This window comes from Poromitra crassiceps, assembly GCF_964638095.1.
Source record: "Poromitra crassiceps genome assembly, contig: HAP1_SCAFFOLD_136, whole genome shotgun sequence".
NCBI lineage: Eukaryota > Metazoa > Chordata > Actinopteri > Beryciformes > Melamphaidae > Poromitra > Poromitra crassiceps.
In genome coordinates, this window is record NW_028152226.1 from 542,284 (window position 1) to 560,000 (window position 17,717).

Below are 17,717 nucleotides of genomic sequence, written 5' to 3' on the forward strand. Positions count from 1 at the left end.
TTACCGATTATCAACCCACTTTGCATCTAATGTGGTTAATATAAGCAGATGGGCAGTGTTTATGTAAAACGTGTCACAACGGAGCGTTTTGCCAGAGGAGGAAATGGGAGCTCTCCATCTGGAATACATATTCACCTTATGTTCCAACACAGGGGTGAGCCAGTAAACCATAGGACTACCGTATTCCTCTGCTAAACGCCTGCACAGAGCCGCAGCGCTGGATTACTCCGCAGATCAGCTGTTATTTTGGGTTATTTCTCCCGGTTTGTTATTGAAGACACAACAAATAGAATACACAAACGAAAATATGAGTGATTTTGATAGTGAGGACGATATGCCATTCACCTTGGTGACAAGAGGATACAATTATGAACCAGAGACAGTAATATACAGAAGAGGAACTTTTGCAGAGAGAGAGTGAACAGGCAGAAAGAGAGAGACGGGGAACTGCCATAATATGCTGCCTTACTGAATGCCAGTGTCCTGCAGACCTTTTTCACCATTCCCAGGATAAATTGTGGAAAACGTCCCAGACCAGAGAGGCCAGGTGACTTGTTGTCTCTAAAGTAAGTCAGTGTTTTGTCTCTCTTCTAAGCCTTCCTGTTTTGTAACTGGCAAGGATGATAATCTCACCACCTTCATCTGATATGTAACGTTATAATATAGACTACAATATTCTATAATATAGAGTAATCCAGCGCCGCGGCTCTGTGCAGGCGTTTAGCGGAGGAACACGGTAGTCCTATGGGTGGGAGGAAATGAAGTGCCGAATGAGAGGGCTGTTTGACGGTAAAGTAAAGCGCTGAAAATGGTCAAAATAGAGCGTACATGTACACTGATATTGATTTGTATATATGGGCGTTGTTTTATGTGGCTAAATTACATTTTAGTTCCTGGTTCCCTGAACTAGAGAGAGAGAGAGCTCTGGAGGCTGCTGCTTCAGAGTGCTGGGTCGCCATACACAGTGTGCTCAGCGTCCAGAACACTTTACCTATTTCAGTTAGTGTATGGAACTAGCTGATAGGACCCCACTTCAAACAAACCCAACTATCCCTTTAAATGTATTTGACTGTAGATATATTAAAAGACGTAGATCCATATCTAAGTTGTGTGCTGACCTGCATCACAGTGGCCTCCTCCTCCTCCTCCTCCACGTCCCACTTGTCCCTGGAACACTCAGGCTCCTCCTCCACCTGCAGACGTTCACCAACACAGCTGTCAATCAAAATATAAAACCACCTCCCAGAAGCCTTGACTGTCATGAAGCGTGTTATTCACCGTCTTTTACTGGTCTTAACTCCAGAAAGGCCATTGAATTTTTGGGGCTCCAAGCAAAGGCCAAGAAAGTCAGTTATAAAGAGGGTCAATACCAGTGTTGGGCAGTAGCTTGCTACAAGTAGCGAAGCTACATAGCTTAACTACATTTCTCAGTAGCTTGGTGGTAGCTTCACTACTTTTGAACCAAGTAGATTTTTCAGTAGCTAAGCTATTTACATACCCAAGTAGCTTGTAGCTTCCCGCAAAAGCTACAAGCTACTTGCCAGAGAAGAGCCATGAGCAAAGCACGCAGTGGAGATTTCTGCTGCGGTTTGGATTAAACAGGAGGAGACATTGCATATGTCAAGTGTGCCTGTGTAGCCAATAAAGCACTTCCAGTTCCATTATGACGGACAACAAGTGTTGTTGTCTCATCCTTGCCTTTTAGCATCCTTGCCTCTCTTGCAGCAAGACCCGGCACTACTCTGCCTCTGATTGGGTTGGGTTTAGGCAATGAAGACTGATGATTGGTTAAGGGTAGGGCAAAATATGTCATTGTACTGGCGAAGTCACATCAGCAATTAACTTTGAAAGATGGCAGAGCCAGAGGGAGCCACTGGCAGTGAAGAAGACGTTCAGGTTTTATTGTCTGTTTTTGAATATTGTGCCAGTGAGTGTTTTATAATATAATAAACAATCAAAATTAGATTTTTTTTTGCCTGCCTTTGTTTGGTGGAAAGTTGTTCTTTGACATGACGTTGATTCAATGTGAGAGAAAAAAAGTAGCTTTGATGTAGCAAGCTGCTTTTGCCATGTTGCTCGTAGCTTAGCTTGCTACATTTCTCTGGGGATAGCTTCAATGTAGTTTAGCTATATTTAATCGAGAGTAACTGATAGCTTAGCTTACTACATTCTCCAAGTAGCTTGCCCATCACTGGTCAATACAATTATTACGTTTCTTTGTACTGAAAGTGGCTGTAGGATGAGTCATGGAAGGACATTTTCAAAGTTATTTCTGTTCTACAATTCAAACAGCAGTTAACTGAGAGCAGTTTGGCCTTTCTAGTGTTAATGAACCCAAATACCGTTTCATTGTTTTCTCTTTCTATTGATTCCTGGCTGTTATGTTCATTTAGAGAGGTCAGAGGTCAGGCTCAGCCATAGAGCAGCCAGTGGAGCATTAAGGCGTTTACAGACTCGTCCGTCAGAGCCTCGCCCCGCCCTCCCCATATGACGGCGGGTGGAAGCTGTCATGCGGGGAGGGGATGACGTCGGCTGACGGGGGCTCCTCAAAAATGTAACTCAGCGGCGACGATACGTGTGTGACGTCAGCTGCACGAGAGTTGTGATTGGCCGTTGCCTTGGGCCGCATACGTAGCTTCTGTGTTTCTTTCTTCCTTCCTACATACAATCATATTTTTAGCTAACAATACTATTGTACTAGTTAATCACTATACTAAAATATATCACTATTGTTATCAGGGCTATCTTATATTGTATTGATTAACCGCAGTGCAGATTGGGTTTGTGCTGCACCACTCACTTGCCCAGCATGTAAACAAGGCCTGTGTTGTGTGATTCAAACGACTCAACCAACGTGCTGACTGACGTCCTAAGCATGTAGGGCTCGCTGCATGTAGCATGTAGCATGTAGGGGCTCGCTGCATGTAGCATGTAGGGCTCGCTGCATGTAGCATGTAGGGGCTCGCTGCATGTAGCATGTAGCATGTAGGGCTCTCTGCATGTAGCATGTAGGGCTCTCTGCATGTAGCATGTAGGGCTCGCTGCATGTAGCATGTAGCATGTAGGGGCTCGCTGCATGTAGCATGTAGCATGTAGGGCTCTCTGCATGTAGCATGTAGGGCTCGCTGCATGTAGCATGTAGGGCTCGCTGCATGTAGCATGTAGCATGTAGGGCTCGCTGCATGTAGCATGTAGCATGTAGGGCTCGCTGCATGTAGCATGTAGGGGCTCGCTGCATGTAGCATGTAGCATGTAGGGGCTCACTGCATGTAGCATGTAGCATGTAGGGCTCGCTGCATGTAGCATGTAGGGGCTTGCTGCATGTAGCATGTAGGGCTCTCTGCATGTAGCATGTAGCATGTAGGGCTCTCTGCATGTAGCATGTAGCATGTAGGGCTCTCTGCATGTAGCATGTAGGGCTCGCTGCATGTAGCATGTAGCATGTAGGGGCTCGCTGCATGTAGCATGTAGGGCTTGCTGCATGTAGCATGTAGCATGTAGGGGCTCACTGCATGTAGCATGTAGGGCTCACTGCATGTAGCATGTAGGGGCTTGCTGCATGTAGCATGTAGCATGTAGGGCTCGCTGCATGTAGCATGTAGCATGTAGGGGCTCGCTGCATGTAGCATGTAGGGCTCGCTGCATGTAGCATGTAGCATGTAGGGCTCGCTGGCGCCGGCAGACGGCGAGACGGCTCCAATTCGAGGCGGACGGACGAGTCTGTTGTGGCCTTTAGTGTCTCTCTAAAGCAATGGTTCTCAAGTGATGTACATATTATTACACTACCTGGGTGGTACACAGTGTGTTGTATCTTTAGCTCTATTATTTAATTTTGAGTAAATTCTGTAGAATATCGCAATATGTATCGCATCGCAATATATCGTGATACAATCATATCGTGATACGTATCGTATCGTGAGATCCTTGCCAATACCCAGCCCTACTCTAACCGGCTAGCCTCCCTGCTGCTGCCTTCAGTGAACATCCAAAGGTAGAACACTTCCCTGCTATTGCTACATACCATACCAAGCTTTTCCTGTTCCAGTTCTGTCCGTGGTTTTCTAAATGTTTCGAATGGCATGACTTCACTTTACACGTTGCTCAGGCATCATAAGCACATGGTGATTTTATTATAACTAGGGATCTCGTGCGCTATGCTCGCTCGATTCCTAGGCTTGCTAGGCCAATGAGACCAGCATCACTGATGATGTCATCAGTGTGATTTATGACATCACTGATGTCACAGTGGGATTTATGACATCAGTGATGATGTCACAGTGTATTTATGACATCACTGATGATGTCACAGTGGGATTTATGACATTACAGATGATGTCACAGTGGGATTTATGACATCACAGTGGGACATTCACAGTGGGACAGAGAAACAAACAAACAGAGCCCCAGCTCCCATTTATATACTGAGTGGGATTTATGACATCAGTGATAATGTCACAGTGGGATTTATGACATCACGGTGGGACTATCACAGTGGGACAGAGAAACAAACAAACAGAGCTCCCATACTGATGATAAAGTTGAACATTAGATGCTATAATAGACAGAATGAGGGGTGTAAATATATAGACAGTACAGGCAGTGCAGTGCGGCTGTACTGGGCTCTGTGGGGTAGAGTGGCCCATAGATCAACATTTTATGTATATAAAAGAGCCTAGTATATATAGATCACTAGTATACCGTATATATATTTAACATTTATTTACCAGGGAGGACCATTGCGAGCACACTCCAAGGAAGCCCTGATTACAGTGTAATCACAATTGAAACAAGTTAAAACAATTAAAATCAAGAATAAGATTGTGCATATAAAACAATGAAACACTAAAATGATAAACAATACACAGTAAAATCATATAAAATCCCTTATATATAATAGATTATAGATAGATTATATATTCTATATACAATTGAGTATGTGGGCTTTGTTTGTTTGTTTCAAGTTCTGTGTTCGGCCACAGCTACAGCCACCTTACTGAACCTCATATTCAAGCATCTAGAGGGCAGTAAGAATCACGTTAGACTGCTCTTTGCTGATTTCTCATCAGCATTTAACACCATCCAGCCGCACATTCTGGTGGAGAAATGAACCAGCTCTTTGGGTCTGGATAAGTGCCTCGTTGGTTGGATTCTAGATTTTCTAACGAATAGATCTCAGCAGGTGAGGGTCAATGGAATACTGTCCAGTATCCTATTGTCCTCTACCGGCTCGCCCCAAGGCTGTGTTTTATCTGCTTTCTTATATATTCTATACAGTAACGACTGTCGCAGCCGTTTCGCCAACAGATTCATCGTCAAGTACGCTGACGACTCTGTCATCGTCAGTTTGCTTGACGATGATGATGTGGGACACGGCCAAGTCATTGACGACTTCGTTTCTTGGTGCGAAAACGCTTCCTTACAACTCAACGTTTCCAAAACGAAAGAGGTTTGTATTGATTTTAGACGTTCCCCCCCTGTTCCCCAGAGCAGTATTGTCAACAGTCAGCCTGTCGATATAGTGACAGACTACAAATATCTGGGTACGGTAATTGACAGCAAGCTGAAGTTTGATCTGAATACCGACATGCTGTGTAAGAAAGGTCAGCAGCGCCTTTTCTGCCTTAGGAAGCTGGCCAAATTTCAGGTTGATAAAACTCTGATGAAAATGTTCTATAGTGCTTTTGTGGAGTCTGTCATTTCATTTTCCATAATCTGCTGGTATGGTAATCTTTGTACTAAAGACAAGAACTCCCTGGGGAGAATAGTGAAGGTGGCTTCAAAAATAGCCGGAACCCAGTTCAGAAGCCTGGACCAGATCTGTAATAAACAGGTGCTGAAAAAAGCTGTGTCCATCCGATCAGATGATGCCCACCCTCTGAGGTTCCAATATGAGCTGCTTCCTTCCGGGCTCCGCCTTCGTGCCCCCATAGTTAAAAAGAACAGATACAGAAATTCCTTTGTGCCTGTCTCTATCAAGAGCGTTGAACGCTGCTGGGGTACAAATGTAATGTCCCCTCATCTGCCGTTGCTGTTATTTTGTTACTTATTATTTTATTTATTTTATCCTTTTATTCTTTTATCTTTATTTATTCTTAGGGGTACAGTACAGTATATCTGTATTTTATAAAACGGCTCTCTCAAATCAAGCAATCTGATTGGTTCACAGCCATTGTATAAATCCAATAACCCACTCCAATAACCCATGGCCATGGGTTATTGGTTGCCATGGCAACTCTCTTACTAAAAGCCTTTGGTTACCTAAAAAAAAACAAATGGCGGAGACAGCTGTCAGATCCTTGTGAATCGATCTTCGCTTATAGCTTTACTAATACTTCGCAGAAAATTATGTTTTGTACAAGAATAGATGCGGGCTAATGTCTTCTTTGCAAAAAAAAAGGCTGTTAACCCCGCATTTAACCCCGCATTTAACACCGTAACGTTAGTTGGTGTCGGGCTTTGCAAAAAGCTCTCAGCTTCTCAGCAAGCGCCAGGATTGGCCAATGTCAACTTCAGTCTCCAGAACGATCCAATCAAATCACCCGCACGTCTATCTTCTTGCTAGAGGTCCCGCCTTACAGTAGTGTTTCAACTGACTATCAGAATACCATGCCAGTCGGACTTATAGTATTATTATTATATTTATATTATCATACTTGGAAACCGTTTTATAAAAGCAATATAGCACTCGAGCAGCGTGTGTTGTGGCAAATATCCCGCTGATCAGTTGTTATCCCACGAGGCCGCACTACTGTAAGGCGGGACCTCTAGCAAGAAGATAGACGTGCGGGTGATTTGATTGGATCGTTCTGGAGACTGAAGTCGACATTGGCCAATCCTGGCGCTTGCTGAGAGCTTTTTGCAAAGCCCGACACCAGAGCCGTATGCCGACACCAAGTAACGTTACGTCTTATTTAGAAATGCGGGGTTAAGAGTGAGGGCGCGCGAGAGAGGGGTTAAGACATTAGCCCGCGTCTATTCTTGTACAAAACATCATTTTCTGCGAAGTATTAGTAAAGTTATAAGCGAAGATCGATTTACAGTACAAGGATCTGAAAGCTGTCTCCGCCATTTTGTTTTTGAGGTACTTTTAGTAAGAGAGTTGCGCCATCATGCGTCCATAATGACTCATTGTACAAAGACTTGAAGGACTAGTGACCCTCCATACAGCAGATCAGGAGAAAGCTGTTTGGCTCGAGCGCAGCGCTGCCTTTTAGTAAGAGAGTTGCCATGGCAACCAATAACCCATGGCCATGGGTTATTGAACTCGGTTACTGGAATTATACAATGGCTGTGAACCAATCAGATTGCTTGATTTGAGAGAGCCGTTTTATAAATTTGCCACAACACACTAGCTCTCATGCTATATTGCTTAAATATACTTTGTCTGCCCTTTGGTCTGGACCGAGGTTTTTTCTTTTGTGCTTTAATACAATGATACATTGTAGCTCTTTCTTGTGATATAAATGTGCTGCTGAGAGTGAACTGCACTTTGCTACTATGCACTTTATATCTCTACTGTGCACTTTAGATCGTTGCTACTGTTGTCATTTGCACTTTAACTATTGTGTTGCACTTTAACCTGCTGCTCTAGACTGTTTTTACAATGTTTTTTTGTCTTATTTGTTTTTATGTATGTACTTCGTACTACGCTTTCTGCAATCCAATTTGCCCTTTTGGGACACTTAATAAATCTTGAATCTTGAATCTTGAATCTTTTACGTGCGATCGGGCTGAAACCTTCAGGGTGTGTAAAGGGCACCTGTGCGGGTGACCTGACGGAGCCGTATTTTTTAATTAGGCTAATTAGCTAATGATGTAATGTCACCAGTGATTATGTCAAAAGTGATGTCATAAAGGCGCATACACATGTGCACACACAAGGAGGCATTGTGACAAGACTGATCAGTGATGTCATAGGGGGGCACACACACACTGATGATGTCATCAGTGATATCATAATGGGGCACACACACAAGGAGGCATTGTGACATTACTGATGCATTAACATTTAGTGAGCAACACACAGCACGCGCCAATAGTGCAGGTGAGGTCACGCAGCAGCCGAGCCACGGGCGAGGCCACGCAGCGGCCGAGCCTAGGCATCGAGCGCGCTTCGCGCACGAGATGCCTAGTATATATATAATCGGCTAATAATACCTCTTCTGACCCTCACAGCTCACTTGAAGGTAAAGGCCTAAACATGGTCATCCGTCCGCCTCGAATTGGAGCCGTCTCGCCGTCTGGCGGCGCCAGCGAGCCCTACATGCTCGGACGCCACTACGCCCTCCCTCCTCCCACCCTCCCTCCTCCTGTGGAAGCTCCGTGTGAAAATGGCGGAGATTGTGTGCCAGGCAGTCTGAATGAAATTGAATGTAACGTTCCCAATTCTATGTATTAAATTCTAAAAAACGACCCTCAACATTTGGGAAGGCTAAGCCACACAACTAGTTCGTTATAATCTAACGTCATGTTTTGAAAGGCGACTTTACGATGATGAGCCAAGGCAACGGCCAGTCACAACTCTCCTGCAGCTGACGTCACGCACGTATCGTCGCCGTGAAGTCACATTTTCGAGCAGCCCCCGTCAGCCGACGGCGGCCCCTCCCCGTAGGACGGCGCTCCACCCGCCGTCATACGGGGAGGGCGGGGCGAGGCTCTGACGGACGACCATGTTTAGGCCTTAAGTTCAACCTTCTGTTTTCTCTTTCTATTTTCTCTCCCTCTGTCTTCTCCTGTCATTCACCTGCTCCATTCTGTGCTTCTCTGTGGTCATGTCCACCTTCACCCTGTGGAAGGCGGTGGACACCTCGCCCAGGGCCAGCTTCACCGGCTCCTTCTCAAACTCCATGCTGTAGCTGTCACCCTCCTTGAAGCCCGGAGGCTGGTAGTCCTGAGGAGTGACTGGAGGACAGGCAGACGAGGGACACAGACAGAGGGACAGACAGTGCTGAGACCATTAGTCCATTAACCAATTAGTTAATTGTCAGAAAATGTATTGATTACAATTTGGATAATTGATGAATGATTTTTGGCTACAATGCTAACATTTCCTTGGTTTTATTCATCTATTTTAGGATCCCCATTAACTGCCAATTTCCTGGGGTACAATACTGGGGTACAGATAATCAATGATAAAATAAGAGAATGCTTAAAATGACAAAAGTCAAATGTGCCTGTATGGACGCCCGACCAAGCTGGAGGTAACACCGGGGTTTGAACCAGCAACCCTCGTGTAGGTGGGCAGGCAAACTACCGCTGCATTACCCGGGCGCACTAAAGAAATTACTCTTGAGTTATGCAATTAATTTATGCTACACTGCTGGAGATTCTAACTGTGCTAAAGCTGTGTGTGTGTGTGTGTGTGTGTGTGTGTGTGTGTGTGTGTGTGTGTGTGTGTGTGTGTGTGTGTGTGTGTGTGTGTGTGTGTGTGTGTGTGTGTTACCATGGTCGTAGTAGGCCAGCTTCATGTTGAGGCAGACCTCTTCTGACAGAGGACCCAGGTTCTGCATCAGAGTGTAGAGCTTCGTCACCAGCAGGATGCTGGCCTTCTTGGTGTTCTCGCAGGCCATGGCCGACACCTTGTTGTTGTTGTTGCTGAGATTGAAAATGGCCGGATGACAAGTCAACAGCAATCACCAGCCCACTACTGCTGCTCAATGTGCCTGCTCTTTCAGTCCCTGTTCATTTAGAGAGGTCAGAGGTCAGGCTCAGCCATAGAGCAGCCAGTGTAGCATTAAGGCGTTTACAGACTCAGTCCTTTAGTCAATTAAAACGACTAAAACTAAAACATTTATTTCAGATGACTAAAATATGACTCAAACTAAATGGCATTTTAGTCAAAAGACCTGAAGACTGTGGTACACAGTTGATTTCACTACTATTGACAAAAATGTACTATTGTTGTAAGTGGTTTTGGATCAAAACGTCTGCTAAATGACATAACGGAAGCGTGTCCTGCAACGGACAATATTTTTACAAAACTCCTGTTAAAATTGTGCTTCAAACACTGCTACAATGATCATGTCATGTTTCCGTGTAGTTTAACGGCGAAAACGTTAAGTCGAACTTCTTTCTAGCAACATACCGTTGAAATCATTTCTTTTAGTTGTGTCTTTGATTTACCAGAGTCGGGGAACGGACGCTACCGCTGGCGTCTTAACTGAAAGCTGCTCTTGTCCTGTTACGGACAGCTCACTCTGCGGCTCTGCTGGTTAGCTAGCCAGCCTCTCTCTCTGACGGAAAGGAAGAGAGGCTGGCTAGCGAGACTAGCAAGCCAGTGGTTAGCAAGCCAGTAATAGTCAACAAAGAGTGGCTTGTAGTGGTCGCTGAGTCCCATTTTGCTGCATTATTGCCACCCGCTGGCCTTGTTGTGTTTTAGACAAAACTAGCGTTAGCTAGCTAGCAAGCTAGCAACTTTAACGATCAGTAACTCTCGTCGCCCAAGCACGTCTTATGGCTTTCTGTCATCAAAGTCACTTTCCTAAAGTAATTTGACATGTTACCATGCACATATTCATATGAAATTCCACATATTGACACATATAGATGTATAAATTAGTTCCACTTTCACAAAGCGGCGATCCAGCATCTGAAATGCCTGCTAAAGTACCGGAAACCACGTCGAGAGACCTCTGACCCGGACGTGACGAAACAGGCGTCCAGGTGTCCGTTGCAGGACACGGTTACGCTAATGCAATAATTATAATGTCAAATGGTGAAAGTAGTTTGACGAAAAACGCAATTGACGAACATGTTCGTCCTTGGCACTCTACGTCACTATTTGAAATGACGAACATGTTCGTCCATGGCACTCAATGAGTTAATTAATAAAGCCTTAGAGTTAGAAAAGGGGAGACAATGCAGCATTTCACTCACAATTTTTTTTTTTTTTTACTTTTTTTTTTTACTTTTTTCCGAATTTCGATTAAAAGTCGACTTTGGCCAGCGAATTTCGAATAGTGTTTTTGCTAGAAATGCCCATCCCTAGTTGGAACTAAGATGAACAAATATGTAATAATTCATGCGTAGATTCAGCCAATCACAGTTATCAATTAACTCGCTAATCCCTAGGAAGTGAATGTGCCAACTAAGGAGGTTCTGAATGACACGCCCATCTTTAAATCACCACACTGCATGAACACACACACATGCTGAGTGGCACCATGAAATTTAGTCTCTGCATTTATCCCATGGAGGCATGTCCTTCCTCCATGGAGGCATGTCCTTCCTCCATGGAGGCATGTCCTTCCTCCATGGAGGCATGTCCTTCCTCCATGGAGGCATGTCCTTCCTCCATGGAGGCATGTCCTTCCTCCATGGAGGCATGTCCTTCCTCCATGGAGGCATGTCCTTCCTCCATGGAGGCATGTCCTTCCTCCATGGAGGCATGTCCTTCCTCCATGGAGGCATGCCCTTCCTCCGGGGGGCAGCCAGGAGCAGTGGGCAGCTTTCAGTGTAAAGCGCCCGAGGATCATCTTCAGTTCTCTGTCGTCGCCGGTCAGGTGACCATCTTCTGCATTTTTTTTTTTTGGTGGGGGCCCATACCGATGTTGTATGGAGGAACCCCCAGGGGAGCACGGGGAGAACATTCAAACTCCACACAGAGAGGCCCTTTTGACGAGATAGCCCACCTAGGCACTGAGGACATGGGGGGGGTCACATCCACAGCGTCCCAGGCAGGAATCGAAACCCAGGACCTTCTAGCTGTGAGGCGATAGCGCTACCACTGCTCCACCGTGCTGACTTCTACCATACTGCCAGCTGCTGCATGAGTACACACTGTATTTCCCTTATGGAAGGTTCTTACAACTCTGTGTGACACACATAAACAACACGTACCATAATGCCCATAAGCAGTGTGTGCACTGTTACAAATCAACACACACACACACACACACACACACACACACACACACACACACACACACACAGCAGCTTATAGAGGTGTTCCTGTCCTCAGCACCTCAAAAGTCTGTTTTCTGCACTGATTTGAAGTAGACATTAAAAAATGTTTGCATAATCGTCATCCCACATGTTTCAATGAGTCAGTTAACTAACTGACTCCCAGCATAACAAATCCTACCTTTCAAAGGCCATCTGAGGTCCCTCTGCAGTGTATTCAATCTTAAACTGGTAAAACTCAGTCACTTTCTGGTGGTGGAGAGAGAGAGAGAGAGAGAGAGAGAGAGAGAGAGAGAGAGAGAGAGAGGGAGAGACATCTGTAAACATAGCAACATGGAGCCCAGCTGATCGGGTGTTAGAGAGAGAGAGAGAGAGAGAGAGAGAGAGATCTGTAAACACATAGCAACATGGAGCCCAGCTGATCGAGAGAGAGAGAGAGAGAGATCTGTAAACACATAGCAACATGGAGCCCAGCTGATCGAGAGAGAGAGAGAGAGAGAGAGAGAGAGAGAGAGAGAGAGAGAGAGAGAGAGAGAGAGAGAGAGAGAGAGAGAGAGAGAGAGATCTGTAAACACATAGCAACATGGAGCCCAGCTGACCGGGTGTTAAAACATCAACAACTGCAAGGACTAGACTTGCAAATTACTTGGGGGTTTTCTGGATCAGTGTACATCTAGAAAGGGATCAAATGAATCCAACATCAGCACTGGATATTTTGGGATTTCCTTAAAGGAGAATTAACCTCCAAAACACTTTTTTTCAGCTTTTAACCAATATATATGACTTTGGGGGTGATGTGTGAAGAATTCTGGTCAGAATTTCCACATTTGACACCAAACTGTTGCCATTTTACCATTTGTATCATTTTTCAGCAGCATACCTGGCATAAGCGCCCTCTTAGGGTCAAAGACTGCTTTTTTTTTTTTCTCAAATGAATGGGAGATTAGGGGCACACTGACGTCACAGTGCCCCCAAAGACTATGGGATTTCAAGATAATTACTCCCCTACCCCCTCTGTACCCTTTCGGCTCCTCAGAACTCCAAGCCTATTCTTATTGAAGTTTGCTCTTAAAATACTGAACCAAACGTTGTCAAAGTTGGCACATGTCTTAATTATAGTTAGTTTCCCGCTGAATGTGTCACTACTTTATTTATATCTTACCTGAATAAGCTCGAATGATGATGTATATATTATCAGTCCGAGTTGGAAGCAGCTCTCTCCTAGCCTGGGTAAACCCATCCCCCACGTGACCTGCTCTCAGACCTGTTCTCAGTCACTATGAAGTGACTACTACTATCACTACTAGTGACTGGGAACTGAGAGAGCAGGTCACGTGGTGGCTGGGTTTACCTAGGCTAGCTCTCTCCAGCCCAGGCATGCGGGAGAGAGTCGTACTGTAAACCTCATGCACTAGCTCCAAGCTCCGCGGGCGCGCGCAGCAGAGCAGAGCTCTCTGTGCTCTGAGAGTAGAGAGAGCAGTCTGATATTTCCGCAAACAAATATGGTCGCAGTTTAGCGCACATGTAAAATATAACGCTATACTACGACGTGACAGCGTGACAAAGCTTCTCTAAACACATCGGCTACTATCATTTCCCTGCATCCCTCCTACTGAGATTATATCGGTAATGATTTTGGACAGACTGAATGCGCGGAGGAGAAGGAGAGATCTGCAGCTCTGCCCTGAGTAGCCCTGAGAGACACTCGCCTCGCTCCGACTACTGTGCCCGTCTGTGAAAAGCGTCCTGTCCAGTCGCACCTTCGCAAACAGATGCGGGATTCCCTCAATCCTGTACCCAATCTCAGACTGTATTCTCTAAATCGCACACCAGCTATTTCTGTCTGTTTGTTTGTTGCTCCGTGAGGTTACAAGCGCCCCATGCATGCAACAGGCTGTTTCGCCAGCCGGGGTCTGGCAGGAGGGAGGAGGCGCAGGCAGCCTGCACTGCGCTGAGAGGAAAAAACTTTTGCACAACTTTTAACAACAATCACGAAAAGCCCCCAAACTAAAATGAAAAAGGGACTATATGGCAACTTGGACGAGGGAATGACGTAGAGAAATCTCGCATTGTGTTACCCCAGAACGGGGGGTTTGTCGTATTGTGCGGTGTGCTGCTGTAACGAGCCCATGCCACTTTTCTCTCGTAACGTAGTTCAACACACTGCCATAGAGTTACATGCAGAAAAATAATTAAATTTCTAGTTCGCCACTGAATTACCAAATTGATATAACTTTCAACCATTTTGAGCAAAGCTCTTTCCATACAGGCCACCAGCGTTGGCTAATTGTTGATATTTATACAGATATGGCCCCTCTCAAATAAATTATTTTTGAGGCAATAGGCAAACTGTAATGGCGTCGATTTCCGAAAAAAAATCTGGACTTCAACACAGCCAAAGAGTCCAGTATAGACAAGAGCATATGTCATTTCTTGGTTTTTTCCATAGGTATTTTCAAATCACTGTTCTAATACATATCTAGGGGGTAAGTCCTCCTTTAAGTAGCCTGGGCTGCTCTCTGCCTGGGCTGCTCTCTGCCTCGTCCTTTCTCTTCTAAGCTTTTATAATCAGCACGAGGCTGATTTATTCTGCATGGAACAGAACACACATGCCTGACAGCTTTATGTCTTTCGGTTATTACAACAAAGTCATCAAAAAAGATGAAATGGGCCAATGTAGGAAGAATTGAATGAATTTAACAAATTTGGGGGCCACAATAATGAATGTTGTACAGGTGCTGAGTGTGTGTTAGAGATGGAAATGGAAATTAAATGAATTAAATTGAATGAAAATATAAACAAATAAATTATCAAAATCTTGGGGTGCACTTTCGCCCCTCGATCACGGTCTTTAGGGGCATTCTGAGATTTCATGGGGCACTTTGGCCCTTGCCCATGGCTAATTTTCTACACGGAAATGGGCAAAATTGTTGAAAGAGATATTTTCCCATAGATAAAAGCAATCTGTTCTTGTTACAGAGCCCTAATAATGCATTTACAATCACATAACAACCATTCAAATACAGAGAGGGACCAGTCAAACAGATGCAAGAAGAGGGAGTGAAAGAGAGAGAGAGAGAGAGAGAGAGAGAGATAGGGGGGAGAGAGAAAGAGAGGAGAGTGAGAGAGAGAGAGAGGGAGAGAGAAAGAGAGGAGCAAGAGAGAGAGAGAGAGAGGGAGAGATAGAGGGAGAGAGAAAGAGAGGAGAGTGAGAGAGAGAGAGAGAGAGAGAGAGGGAGAGAGAGAGAGAGAGAGAGAGAGTGAGAGAGAGAGAGAGAGAGAGAGAGAGAGAGAGGGAGAGATAGGGGGGAGAGAGAAAGAGAGGAGAGTGAGAGAGAGAGGGAGAGATAGAGAGAGAGAGAGAGGGAGAGATAGGGGAGAGAGAAAGAGAGGAGAGTGAGAGAGAGAGAGAGAGAGAGAGAGAGAGGGAGAGATAGGGGGGAGAGAAAGAGAGGAGAGTGAGAGAGAGAGAGAGGGAGAGAGAGAGAGAGGGAGAGATAGGGGGGAGAGAAAGAGAGGAGAGTGAGAGAGAGAGAGAGTGAGAGAGAGAGAGAGGGAGAGATAGGGGGGAGAGAGAAAGAGAGGAGAGTGAGAGAGAGAGAGAGGGAGAGATAGGGGGGAGAGAGAAAGAGAGGAGAGTGAGAGAGAGAGAGAGGGAGAGAGAAAGAGAGGAGCAAGAGAGAGAGAGAGAGAGAGGGAGAGATAGAGGGAGAGAGAAAGAGAGGAGAGTGAGAGAGAGAGAGGGAGAGAGAGAGAGAGAGAGAGAGAGAGAGAGGGAGAGATAGGGGGGAGAGAGAAAGAGAGGAGAGTGAGAGACCTTTAACCAGCCCTTTATTGGCACAGCTTACACAAGCATGTCCACTTGGGATCAATGAGACATGTCAACGAATAAAAACACAATAAGTCACACAAAATAAAATCCACCCTCCATGCCTCCACAGTTCTTCCACATGACCTTACATCATCATATTCAAAGCAAGAAACAGCAAAACAGCATCATGAATACATGCATACATCAACACTTAAAAACAAAACACAATACCTTGGTATCACCATGAACCCTCCTTCAAACAGACAAAACCAGAGAATCATGGACCACACTGCACAGCACATTACCAAATCCCCAAATGCCCATAAACTCATCCAAATTGGAGACCATTTTGTAATATGCAAACTCAATTTTTAAACGAGCTGCTACAAGTCTCCTGGCCAGGAGGTCGGGATCAATAGTCCCCGTTCCTTTTATTTTATTCCTTCTTGTGAGCCAGACACTCATCTTAGCCTGACCCAACAGAAAGTTAAGCAGGCTAACCTTTCTGCGTTGTGGAGCACTATACTTGGGGCCAAAAATGTAGCTAGTTTCACATAGCACCTCTCCAAACCCAGTAAACCACTGCTGTACTGAGGAAAACAGCTGACTGAGTCTCGAGCATCGCAGCCAAAGGTGCTCCAACGTCTCCTCATCCTGACAGAAAGGACAGCCACTCCCAACCCCTGGATCAATACGTGCTCTCTACAGACAGAGAGAGAGAGGGAGAGATAGGGGGGAGAGAAAGAGGGGGGGGAGAGAGTGAAAGAGAGAGAGAGAGAGAGAGAGAGAGAGTGAAAGAGAGAGAGTGAAAGAGAGAGAGAGTGAAAGAGAGATAGAGAGAGAGGGGGGGGGGATGTCAGGTGGGTGTGGGACATGGGGTGAGTGTCTGTGATTGCTCCCAGGACTTCATTGTTTGTGGAATATAAACACGGTGAGCAGCTGCACCACTGAACCTGGCTAACCCAGCACTCCTGGGTTTCCTGAACGAACACACACACACACACACACACACACACACACACACACACACACACACACACACACACACACACACACACACACACACACACACACACACATTTACACAGAAGGGGACAAGGTCACATGGTCACAGGGCTATATTTAGCAGCCTGGAGGGGGGGGGGGGGGGGGTGGGCTTATCTCTGTGCTGCAGCCTGTATATAAACCCTGGCTCCTTCACACTCCGTCCTCAGAAGACTCACACACAGCAGACTCAACCACATCTCTCTGTTTCAACACACTGCCCGTCGGACCAACAAGTCACGCATCAAAGGTGAGAATGCTTCGTTATCGCTGTACCTTCCTGGTTTTAGACCAAAAAAAACTAACCTTGCATTAGAAACTGTGTCGTCTTTATATGCCGTTTACAATATAGCAGCAGTTACTTTGAAAGGAACTGCGTGCAACAACACTACAGATTCACTATGATGAGTAGATTTCAATGTATCCACACATTCACTTCAGCTTAAAATGATTACAGTTTAAATATTTGATATTCAATATACAATACACGTGAAAAAGGCCTTTGACAGCATAATGACAACAGTCAAAACAGCAAGTGAACAGATAATAATAGAGGACAATAACTACTGTAGATTTGGCTTTTTAACTAAACTGGCTACCTACCTAAAAATCACTCTCCAGATTTAAATTGTTTCTAAGTTCATTGTTTTGTAATTGGACCTGACTGAAGCCTTTAGAAAAGTCTTGAGATGTTTTGTGAGATGTTTCCAGTCCTGGTTCCTCTCTAACTCTTGTCTCTCCTCTGTCCCGGCAGTATGAGGCGCATGAAGCTGCTGCTTCCCCTGACTCTTCTACCCACCATCGCCGAGACACTCGAGGACCACCCCTCCTGCTCCTCCTCCTCCTCCTCCTCCTCCCCGTCTCCCCAGAGCTCCCAGTCTCTGGAGGACTACATGACAAGTATCCAGGCTCTCGCCCGTCCTGTGGAGGCCCCCAGCTGTGGGCCCGTCCGGCTCCAGAG